This window comes from Otolemur garnettii, unplaced genomic scaffold (genome assembly GCF_000181295.1).
Source record: "Otolemur garnettii isolate 467f Iridium unplaced genomic scaffold, OtoGar3 scaffold00097, whole genome shotgun sequence".
NCBI classification, from domain to species: domain Eukaryota; kingdom Metazoa; phylum Chordata; class Mammalia; order Primates; family Galagidae; genus Otolemur; species Otolemur garnettii.
Window position 1 is genome coordinate 1,962,016 of NW_003852492.1, and position 12,579 is coordinate 1,974,594.

The following is a 12,579-nucleotide window of genomic DNA, read 5'->3' on the forward strand; positions in this document are numbered from 1 at the left end:
GTGAAAGTCGGAACTTTAAAACCAAATATGCCTTGTTTTCTAACTTCCAATCTTACCGTTTAGATATTGTTGTTAAACTAATTCCTAAGATCTTAGGAAGTAAAGGTATGGAGTAATTATGAATCAAACCACCTGGATTCAAATTCCTAAGTATTCCACCAACTTAGCTAAATGACACTTTCCAAGTTACACAAACTCCCAGTATATCTTTTCTTTTCTCTGTGAAAGAGTGTGATAAAATTCTGTTCAGAATAAATCTGTGTGTTGGCTATTACGATTACTTGATGATTTTAATTTAGACAGGGAAGAAAATGTCTTTGTGGAACTTAAATTTGTATGAATGGACACAATTTTCAGCTGATTGACTATAATGGGGATTTTTAGCAAGGTATTACTAGGTACATCCTACTCGCACAGACACAAATATGTGAAATTACGAGACATCAATTTCTAGAAAAATAACATGTATTATAATGATATTTAAGTTTTAAGTCTTTCAATTGTCTTTTTCTCAATAAAAAAATAATAGTCTACCAAGTCTTTCTCTTAGCTGAGACTCTTCAACCTGAAGTCATGCTCTGTTGGATGCAGATTTATAGGTGAAACATTGCAGATGAAAATGGGTGAAAATATTAGGAATAGAAGCAATAGAGAATATAATCAGATATGGCTGGAGGGAAAATATTCCTTTCCTAAGAAAATAAATCAATATGTTGTAAATGTAATAAATAAAATAGTTTCTTTCCGTTTTGTCCAATGATAGAATCTTTAAAATGTGAAAATGGGCTGTAGCTAGAGAGAATATTCTGCATGCAGTTTTTAAACTGAGTGGATCAGAGATCTCCCTGACTTTTTGGTTTACATTAATATCCTTCAAAATAAGTAAAAAAGATCATGAAAGCCTATGTTTATATTTCATTCTCAACCAGTTCACCACAGCTTTATGGATCTGCATTTACATCTTGGAGAACCCCCCACATGAAGGGGAAGACCCATTTAGGTATGCAGAATGAACTTACCAGTTGATTTAAAAGGGAACTGTGAAGAGGAAGAACAGTGATAACAGTTTCATTTGTTCAGGTTCACTAAGAAGCAGATTCCAAACTGAGATTGGAGATGTGAGGCAATGATGGCAAGGGAGCAGGCGAAGGTGGGGAGACCCTCAGGCCCAGCTGCAGGTATACACCTGGGAAGAGGCCCAAGTCTCATGGGATGAGTTAGCTGCAGTGCTCTGGTGTCCTCAGCCACCGGGTGAAAGTAGCTGGTGGAAACAAACACAGTGGGAGGTCTAAAGTTCATCTCATGGCCAAGTGTAAGCAAACATCCAGTCAAGCAATGAGAAGACACAAATGTTACACTTGTATTAATTGGGTCATAGCCTATTTTTGTTGTTATTGAAGAATAGTAATTTATTGTTTGGAGGTGAGTTTCACTCAGTTTACTATAATACTTAATGCCAGGAATGTGATTCACACCCATAGTTATGAGGGTGAGTTTTGCAAATATCCTCATTTGGCCTGATGCAGTGGCTCCCATTTGTAATCCTAGCACTATGGGAGGCCCAGGAAGGTGGATCACCTGAATTCAAGAGTTCAAGACCAGCCTAAGCAGGAGCAAAGCCCCTGTCTCTGCTAAAAGTAGAAAAATTAGCCAGGCATTGTGGTGAGCACCTATAGTCCCAGAAACTCAGGAGGATGAGGTAAGAGGATCACTTGAACCCAAGAGTTGGAGGCTGCTGTGAGCTATGACACCACGGCACTCTACCCAGGGTGACAAAGTGAGACTCTGTCTCCAAAAAAAGGAAATATCTGGATTTGGAGTTGAGAAATGTGGGTTGTTAGTTCCATGTCTTTGTGTCAAAACCTCCTCTTCTCACTTTCCCTGTCTGCAAATTGCCACACTTACTCTATTAGAGCATTCTAAATGCTAAAATAATTTGTTTGAAAATTCTAAGTAAGTACTATTAAAATTACGCTTATCAGAAATAGAGCCCGAGGCAACATTTTCACATAATATAAGTACTTATGAAAGAGACTTTTCCTTGATTTAATGTATGGTTATCTGCTGGAACAGAAATAAATAAGAGCCTAGTTAATATCATTTCTATTAGGAATAACATTTTGCAAACATAAAATTTTACCACACACTCAAAACCTAGCTCATATTTTTCCTGTGTATTTTGTGTATCATGATAGTTCGAGCAGCGGCCTCAGGAAGGTTGTTGTTATGCATTTTTTAATCCATATATCTCATTCTTTCATTGTTGCAGCTACACCGTCATGATTTCTTTCCTAAAGACAATAATGATATTATATAACTTGTATTGATGACTTAGCGTCTACCAGGCTCTCTGCTAGCAGGAAATCTAACTCCATTTGTCATCTTCAATATCCTAATGCATAATGATATTCTTCCAATGGTATTAATTTTGTAATCACTCTTATCTTTTATTTGAAAGACAAAAAAATCAACCAAATTCCTTGGTATAGAGTTACAGTGTATAATAACCAAAGCTGTTGTAGCTCCTTAAATCTTGGGAACTACTAATCTAGAGGGGAGGAAGTGTTACACTCCACACTTCCCTTTATTAGCACTTGGTGCTGCACAGACTGGGCACTGTACAAGATAAAAATAACAGTACAGTGACAAGGCAGATGAAAGGTCAAGTGACTAGAAATCCAATCTAAGCTGGTCGCGACGGGTGCAACGCAGTGTTTACCATACGGATGCTTGAAGGAATAGACAATTCTTTCTTTTCTCAGTTAATTTTTTCCTGCTTTGGTTGGAAATTTTAATACATTAAACATTAGCATTTGACAGTCTTTGCAGGGAGAAAGGTCAGCCTCCTGGACTGTGGCTAAGAGAATGTCTCCAGACTTTAGCAGATTTCTGTCTGTTCATGGCTTAAATTTGTGCAAGTTCTAGTTTCCTTATTCAAAAAATGAGACTAAAAATATTTAATAGGGTAATTACAAGTATTGATGAGGACATACACTTAGGGAAGTTCTTTCTGTGCTGATACGAGTAGACATACAATAATTCTTAGCTTTGCTATTTAAAAAGATGCTCTTTGCTCCTCCCTTTTTACAATGCTAGCTTTTTGGATGTTTCTCCTTTGATTGAAGTGCCAAATGTTCCTCATAAGTTATGAAATTCCTAACTGGGGAGAGCTTTCATTTAGTCTTCTTAAACACTTCTAGAAAATATAATCATCTAGTACTGAATTTCTAGTGATCCAGGGGCAGCCCCAGTGAACCGTGGCTGTTGGCCTTCTAATAATACACACGACATCCTCCATTTCTCCCCCAACCCGATTCTATGGCTGGAAATAGACCAGCAGCTTCTTCATGAATGCCACTTTGTTACTTATTCTTAAGTCAGAGAAATGAAACCCACATGTGCATGACCCTGTGTTGATGACAGTAAGTTCCTTATAACTAAGGAGAAGATCCTCATGGTTATCTCGTTGTTAACCGGCCGAATCGCTGAAGTTGAATAAAGAATGACTTGAGCACCAATGGTCAAGCGCAAACTTCAGCTTCTGGGAATCCAGGTGCAGCTTCACGTCTAGTTCTGCGCTGAGTAGGCAGGTGCTTCGCGTCGGACACGCCCCCGGCCGTGACTGTCTATTAACACCGCAGGGAGAAAGCAGGCGCACAGCGTCAAACGGGCGCCATTCTTAACATAAAACGAAACAAAAAAACATAAACAAAATCAATAAACAACAGACCACTTTATCTGGTCTAACATTTCATGTTAGCTGAAAACTGTAATTCACCAAATTCAGCGTCATAGGACGCACTTACACTCCTACAGTCCATGGAGCTCTCCCACTGCATCTGTAATCGTATTTAATCTAATAACATGCTACTTCTAATCGTAACAGTTCTGAAACAAATACTGTGAAAGAGGAAAATGTGATCAATCACGTTGGTTATCTTATTTTCTTTACTTCTCAGTGTGCTGAAAATATTTCATAATTATTTTTTTCCAGTCACACATTTTATGAAAAAAATTTCAGAATTATTTTAATGACCAAAAAGGTAAACAAGGCTTTGTGTGGCCCAGTGGGAATTTGGAGACAAATTTGGATTCTGATTCCTCTGCTTCATGGATCATTACTCATGTTGATCCTTAGTGCCTGCCTACAAAAATCTATAATCTATTGTAAAAGCTATGAAGTTGATCCGCCATTTCTTTACCTGCCTCAGAGGTATTTCATAGCTATAAAAATCGCTGATGTGAGAAAAATCCTAGCACAGCATCTAACACATAGTAAATTCTCACTAAATGTTATTTTATTTGAAAAATATATATTTTTTAATTTTATCTTTTTAGAGATGGGGCTTCACTTGTCACTCAGGCTGGATGGCAAAGTTGTGATCGTAGCTGACTGCAGCCTCAAACTTTGAGGCTCCAGTGATCCTCCTGCCTCGGCCTCCTGAGTGGCTGTGACTATAGGTATGTGCCACTGTGCCCACCAATTTTATGTTTTAGAGATGGAGTCTCACTATGTTGCTTGCCCAGGCTGATCTTGAACACCCAGCCTCAAGTGATCCTCTTGCCTAGCCCTCCCAAAGTTCCAAGATTACAGGCCTGAAAATTCGTTTTAACAATTATTATTGCAATGCGTAGAATAAATTCTCCAGAGAGGAAGAAGTCTCTGGTGAATTTCTTGTGTGCCTTATGGGAGGGAGCTACTAGTTAAAACAACCTTATGGTGACATTCACTGCAGAGACTCAATGGACTTTTGGCCACAGTGGTGGAGTTTGAGGCGTGTTCCCTGAGTGATGGTCCCTACTTTAGTCATGCTTTGGTAAAGGCTAAATCACATTTCTTGGACACAAATTTGATAGAGATATATGGAGGGTGAAGAGACTCCTATAAAACAAGAACAAATTGAAACTATGAGAAGAGAAATGAGGACATTCAGTTTCACTTTCAAAAACCTCAGCGAGTAACAAACGCTTAATAGAGGCACATGGGGGCTGCTGGGGGTGGAGTATAAAGCCACCATCTTTAGGGAAATAAGTAGATATTTCCAGCTGTGGATTTCATGGAGTTCTGAAATAAAGGAAATGAAGAAATTTAAGTAGAAATAGCAAAAATCGAAGACCAAAAGGAAGAGATGTGCAAAGGCAGGATGGAGCAGGGAGATGAAGAGTGTGAGTGAGAATCAGAGCTCCCACTGCAGCCGCCTCTGGGGGAGCAAGAAGGGGCTGGAATCCCAAGAGAGAAACGGAGGAGGAAGGGAACCAGGGTAGGGAACGTGACTGATCACTGATGCCAACGTGAACGATAACTCAGCAAAGGGGCCCGATGGCTGCGCAAAATGTGAGCCACAGGGGATTCTGGAGGAGAGAGGCCAGCCAGGCCGGGCCAGGCCGGACCTCACTGCAGAGCCCACCACATTTCAGGGTGACTTGGTTATCTCTGGCTGCTAATGGCCAACAGAATTGCAAACAACCAAAAGAAGCAGAGAGACGGACGATATGCAAACCAAGGCCCAAAGTGCCTTTCAGAACGTTCCAGGGAGAGAGCGGGGCCAGGAAACTCACGGTGAAGGCCGGCAGAGTAACAGGAATGAGAACAATGGGCCAGGATGCCCAGGGGCAGGGGCGAGGACCGTCTGCTCCTGCCCTTCAGAGATCACTCCCAGAGCAAGAAGTCAAAGGTCACTCATTCACATCGATCTGCTTGATTATAGGATGATTTTCTGTCTAAAACAGTACAAAAATACAGTGTGCCAGAGGCTCTGAAACACGGGAAGATGGGTGGTTAAGGGGGAAATACCAGATGAGCCGATGCACAAAAGTGCACAGAGAGCCATCCTGTATGTTGTCCAGGGTCCCTGTTTCAAAATCTGTCAGATTTTGAAAAGGGAAGTGAAGAAGCCAAAGACATAAACGATGTTTAGCCTGATGGAAGATGACACCACATCTGAGATAAGGGGACAAAGGGAAAAGGGACACAAATAAGGAAAAATACCTCAGAAGTGAAGGTCCGAATCCACAAAATAAAACATGAACGGCAAAGATGCGAGTTGGAAGGAAATCCCAACTGTCCTAGAGACGCAGGTAGACCAGACTAACACATATCCTTAGTTCATACTTTGGGGGAAAAAAAAGAAGTTAATAATAAAATTGCAAAGATAAAAAATATTATGCTAAAGGCAATAATCATAAACTTTATAAAGTCCTTGCTATTTTTCTAACTACTTTATATACCTTAACTAGGAATGGAATCACAGTAACCCCAGAGAGGTGGGTGTTATCATTATGAGGAAACTGAGGCATAGAGAAGTTAGGGGGGCACTTGGACAAGGTCATCTGACTGTAAATAGCAAAACTTGTATACAAACCTAACATTTCTCCCCAGTCTGTATATCCAGGCACCGTGATACGCTATCACTGTAAATTAAAATGTAGGGTTTTAAATATTATCGTCAATAATCTTTTACATGCATGCGACTTTAAAGAAACACCTTAGCCAAAGTAAATGTAGCAGAATTTATCTAAGCAAAGAATGATACAAGAACCAGACAATGCCAACAACCAGAGAGCTCCACTTTAACAATGTGAGCAACAATCTTTTGCAGGTCCCACACTTCATTGGCCACAGCTCAGGCCTTATTTGAACATGCTGTGATGAATAGGCTGTCTGTGATTGGCTGAAACCTGGCTGTCTGTGATTGGCTGAGACCTGGATGTCTGTGACTGGCTGAAACCTAGCTGTCTGTGATGGGCTGAAACCCAACTGTCTGTGATTGGCTGAAACCCGACTGTCTGTGATTGGCTGAAACCTGGCTGTCTGTGATTGGCTGAAACCCAGCTTACTCCTAAGAAAGGTTTTTCTATTAAGTTCCCTTGCATTTTGTTTTGGAGAAACTCAAAAATGTGGAAACAAAGCACAGAGACAGCCTCAGGCTAACATTCTCTTGCTTATTTAATTTAACCCAAGGAACCCCAGAGTTTATGAAGCATTTACAGCTACAATCCCATTTTCTTTCTATCACCAGGAGGAAGGCAGTGCAGAAAATAGCGCGTCCTTTCCACAGAGGAGCTGGCTGGTGCCCAGTCTTAGCCAAGGCCCCACAGTTAGTGCTATGTCTTTTTGACTTAAATCTTACTGTCTTTTTGATTCTAAGTCCCCTATGACCTTTCAACAGCATGAGGTGACTCAACTAGAAAGAGAAGCATGATAGAAAACTGGTTTCTGATGTCAGTTTTCTTAATGCATACAAACGGTTTCCACCAACAAGGGAGATGAGTGATAAGTCCCTGTAGATTAGTGAGATAGTTCCTACAGGTTCAGGGCCTGGCAGTGGAGAGGGGGTGGCAGGTGTGGGAGTTGTAGGAATAACAAGAGAAAGAAAAATAAGGGAGAAAAGTACATTTCCAGGAAAAATATGTGAGGAATAGCACACCCAATCTGCTATTCTGAATGCATGAATGACTATATCAAAAGACTTCTGATCAGGTAACCAAGAGATTGTATTTGCTTTTGTCCGTCTGAGTATTTTTGTTTGGGGCTGAGGGTGAGAGAAAGAGAGAGAAAGAGAGAGAGAGAGTAGGAGCTACAGGGCAGGTGACGGTCAGCAACATGATTTAGGAAAACACAAGTTCGAGAGACAGTTGCAAGATCTTACAAATTAAACGGAAGCAGAAAAAAAAAGAATTACTGTATTTCTTCATCTGTTCACTCATCAATGGACATTTAGACTGCTTTCCTATCTGTGAATACTGCAGTGAGCATGCGGGAGCAGGTATCTCTTCAGGAAACTTATTTCATCTCTTTGGAGAAAGAAAAAGAAGGAAAAGGAGAACCACATTCTAGGAATCCCATAGATGAGGAAAGGAACACAGAAAAGCGTCAGCATGAGGAGGAAACACTTTGGAGAGGAGAAGAGTATAACAAATTTATTTTAAAATAACCAAAAATAATAAACAATTCAGAGTTCTTAAGTTTATAAGAGATTTCTCTTTTCTTTCTGGCATTTTAACAAGGTTTGTGTGATGGTGAGGTAAGCGTTGTAAATAAATTAAGTGTATTTTAAAATTAAAAATGACTATCAAATGGGATGATTTATGTAAAGCTACTCTAAAAACTAGGAAATGCTATTGTGATGTTAGATATTGTAGCTATTGTTATTGTTGTCACTATAATTGAAGGCATTTTTGGGGGGGGGCAATCCTGGCAGGGCACCCCTGGGGTTTATCCAGTTCTATCATGTTTGGGGTGATGGTTCCATTTTGTGAAGAACGGCCTGCCCATCAGCTCCTCTAGAGAAAATAGGAGAAATATTATGTGATATCATCACTTATAGATTGCAGCATGAAAGAGGTAGTGGGAAGTCTGTCCCCCACTTTTATCCAATGTAGAATATGAGAAAATGGTCATAAATAACAGCAAGTGAGATCTAGGTTAGGAACGCCAACAAGAATAATTTCTTGCTCTGGAAACAGGTTACTGAGGGAAAGAGAGCCTTCTCTTTTCTAAAGATAGCAAGAAATAGTTCCTGCTTATTTTCAGCTTTTTGGAAAAGGACTCTTGGGTTGGGGGGGAGTGAGGTCTTTGAAGGGGAGTGGTTTCTAGGGCCTGTTCAAATCCTCAGACTGTGTTACACACACGTAGGTTCTTATCTCCTGACCAAGACTGCTATTAAGCTCAACACCCACAGCTGTGTTTCAATCCCATCTGTCCTCAAGGACCCTCCAACAGTTAATACAATGTTTAAAATACCTTTGGCTCTGAAAACCGATGAAAACATTGAGAGTGAATGTACTGAAAAAATCTCAACTATTTCACGGAGTAGAGAAATCAATATTGGATTGTTCCATTCTGCGTTGCTATTTCAGTCTTTCCCCCTCACTCAAACCATTCTTTGCCCAGGCTGAGGCAAATTACTTTGCTTTACTCACCCCAAATATAGAGTTTGATGTTTCCTTCCTTATACAATTTCCGATTCAAATCCCCTATCTTCCCAGAGGCGGCAAAGGTGTTCTCTGCTTCCTTATCCTTTCAGCCAATCCCAAAAAGTTGTTTCCCCTTTCGTTAAGAGGTGTAAAAATGTCAGTGCCACTGAAAATACAATATCTTTATTCTCATCGTCTAGGAGACAGGATGTGGCCGGGGTGTTAAGTGTCAGCCATGTCAGATTTCACTTCCTGCTTCATGATCAATCCAATATGGGTCTACCAGGCCCCGTTATGTCCTCGCCTTTCCAAGGAGATCTTACTTCTAATCTGACCTGGGGTGCTCTCACTTCAATTACCCAGGGAAAAAGTTAACAATACCTGGCAATAACCCTCTCCTTCATCCACCTCCTGCCCCCTTCTTCCACCTCCAGGGTTATAAAAGTGAAGGAAATTTGTTATGACTGATTCACGCGGCTTGGGAGTTGCCTGCTGGATGATTTCATAGTCTGGCTATTAGCTGTGAGGAAATATAATGCCATCCTCACATATCTGGTTTTAGTTGTGAGGGAAAGGCTCAGATGAAAGCCTCCAGAGAGGCAGAGAGGAGCAGAGGGGAGAGAGAGTCAGAATTCTGGGGGCTCAGTCTGATGATGCTAGTGGGGTGACTAGGCGGAGTGTTCATTGTGCTAATGCTGGAGCTGGATGCCCCAGTGTTTAACTTGCAGGTGTGTACTAACATACAAAGTGATGTGGGGAATGCCACACTAGCCCAGGTGGGGGGAGTAAGTGGAGTAGCTGATTTCCCCTGGTGGAGGCTTTCCTGGCTGGCAGCCGGGAAGCCAGAGCTCGTGGGTTCAGCTCCGGGGCCTATTACTGCACTGATGGGTGGTCTGGAGGCAGGAGACTGTAATGATTAGGGGGTTGGGCTCTGGGGTCAGGCTGATGAAGTGTCAAGCTCTGTCACTTTGTGAAAATAAACCCGATGTCTTTGTTCCTCAGTTTCCTTAAGTGAAAAAAGCAGATAATAATTGTGTCTAAATGAGATGACATATGGAATGTGGTGAGAGCTGTGCCTGCCACATGAAAACAGCTCAAAATGAGAAGGACAATGGAAGTGAAATAGGGTCTGAGTCTCTTAACCAGCAAATGTTTACTGGACACCTATTAAGAATTAACACATGGGGTGGCTCCTGTGGCTCAAAGGAGTAGGAAACCGGCCCCATATGCTGGAGGTGGCGGGTTCAAACCCAGCCCCAGGTAAAAACTGCAAAAGAGAAAAAAAAGAATTAACACATGCACAGGGTATTTTGAAAGGAACAAAGACATCTTGGGTGAAGTTCCTGCCCTGGGCACTTATCTCACTGGGGAGACAGAAAGTAATTTCAGTAGCAAGCTATTGAAATCAACATGATAAGAGTTTAAGAATTTAGAAGAGACAGCAATTATTATATGTTTGAGAAAGAATCTCATGAAAATATTTGAAATATTTAGAGAAAATTAGAAAATATTTTGTGGTTTTCATGAAACTATTAAAAACAGCAGTTACAGGGTAAAACAAACAAAGCTTGAATTATTGACGGTGTGGCTTCAAATCCGGTGCCCTGCGTCGTCTTAAGCATAATCCTGTGGAATTCTTTCCCCTCTGTGTTTGAGTTTCCATATTTGCAAAATTAATACAAGATACAGTGCATGGATTTTGTGAGAACAGGGAAGAATAACACACAATCTAGTGGCTGAACATGGGGGCACCAGAGAGTATTTCAACAGGTGACTAAGAAAGGAAGGTGACACTGGGGGTCTCTCTGACCCCTTCTCTCCCTTCCTGCTTCCTTCATTCCAGGCCACATTGACTCTCATTTGACCCCTTCGGTTCTTGGGATATTTGTGGGGAAACATGCCAATTCATCTGGTTGAAAGTCACTCCTGAGTGTGCCAGGATGATCTGCTGGACAACATGTCCTGTTCCTATTGCATCATTCAGCACCCTCCTGAGAGCCCCTGGACCAAGCTGTGGCCACAGAGGGGTCCAGGGCTGGACGGCTCCGGGATGTGCTGCTTGCCTGTCTGGCCTCTGCTGGTGACTCTGCCAGAGCTTCCCTGGGAGCGGCTGGTTAACTTACCTTCCACCATCAGCAGGAGATGGCAATGCCAGCTCCTGCCTCGGGGAAGCTGGAAGCTGAAACCTCTCTGACTTCCAGCGCTAGCTAATTCAAGAGGAAAAGCCTTGTCTCTCGTCTTACATGAGACCTTTGCACTGTGTTATCCGTCACTGTCCTGGGCGCCTCTGTCACCACTCCAGGATCTAAAAGGCCTTTGAGTAATATGAGAAAGAGACCAGTGTTTTCCCTCCAGGCCACTCTGGGGCTGCTCTTCTCAGTCCCGACAATTTCACCAAGCACTTTCCTCTCTTAATACAGTGTCGTGCAGAAATGAAAATTTTTCAGCAGACATACGAACATGGCATACTTGATGAGGAGGCTTCCTGAGCAAGCCCAAGCGCACAGCCATTCTTAAAAATGTAGCTGGGAATCGCAGGGTTTTGTCTTACTCTAATTTTTTTCTTTTTTATTTCTTGAAGAAATTGTCCATGTTTGCAGTTGTAACACGGAAAAGTTCAGTATCTCATGGTTATTGGTAAAAAGTCCACTGTGGGCTGGGGTGGGATGCAGGTGAGGGGTAGGTATGTCCATGGAATCGATCTAGGTTTTAAGATCAGCTTTATTAACACATACCTCACATACTGTACAATTCACCAAAGTGTATAATTCAATGATTTTTTTGGTCTTTCACAGAGTTGTGCAGCCATCACTCTAAGGAATTTTAAAGCATTTCATAACACCAGAAATGAACCCACACCCAATAGCAGCCACTCCCCATTTCCCCCCAAGCCCTTCCCAGGGCAGCCTAGGCAGCCCACTAGCCTACATCCCATCTCCATCCATCTGCCTGCTCTGGCCGTTTTGTTTAAATGGAATCAGACCGTGTGTGGTCCTCCTTGCACTTAGCCCGGTGTGTTCCATGTTCATCCAGGTTGCAGTGCATACCACTGCCCCATTTCTTTTTATTGCTGAATAGGATTTCATTCTGTGGACAGACTGTTTTTATGTATCCACTGGACAGAGATTTGAGCCTTTCCCATTTTCTATTAGAAACAGCGCTGCCATGACGTGTGTTAAGTTTTGGGGTGGACACATTTTCATTTCACTGTGCACTTCTCTGAGAGTGTGACCGCAGAGCCGGACGTTACTCTGCATTTAACCTTTGGAAGAATTTTCTGGCTGTCTTTCAAAGGGGCTTCCCCATTTGGCATCTGCACCAGCAGCAGATACGGGGATGTGTTCTGATTTCTCCACATCTGTGCCAGCACATTTCATCTTCTCTCTTTGTGATTACAGCCCTTCTACTGGGTGTGAAGCCCCCTATTTCTGTACCGGTCCATTTCGAACACTTCTTCTTAGGTCACGATTAAACATTAATAATGAATTCATAATTATCCTTTCTTTAAACCCAAAGTGATGCCTATTCCTGACAACATCTCGCTCAACTCTGGAGAACGTGGTAGGAAGGGATAGTGACCATCGGCAAAGCGCTGGTGATTTTAACAGGAGACCACACGCTGGTCACTGTTTGTAGACCTGTCGTGTCTCCATCTTCATCTGC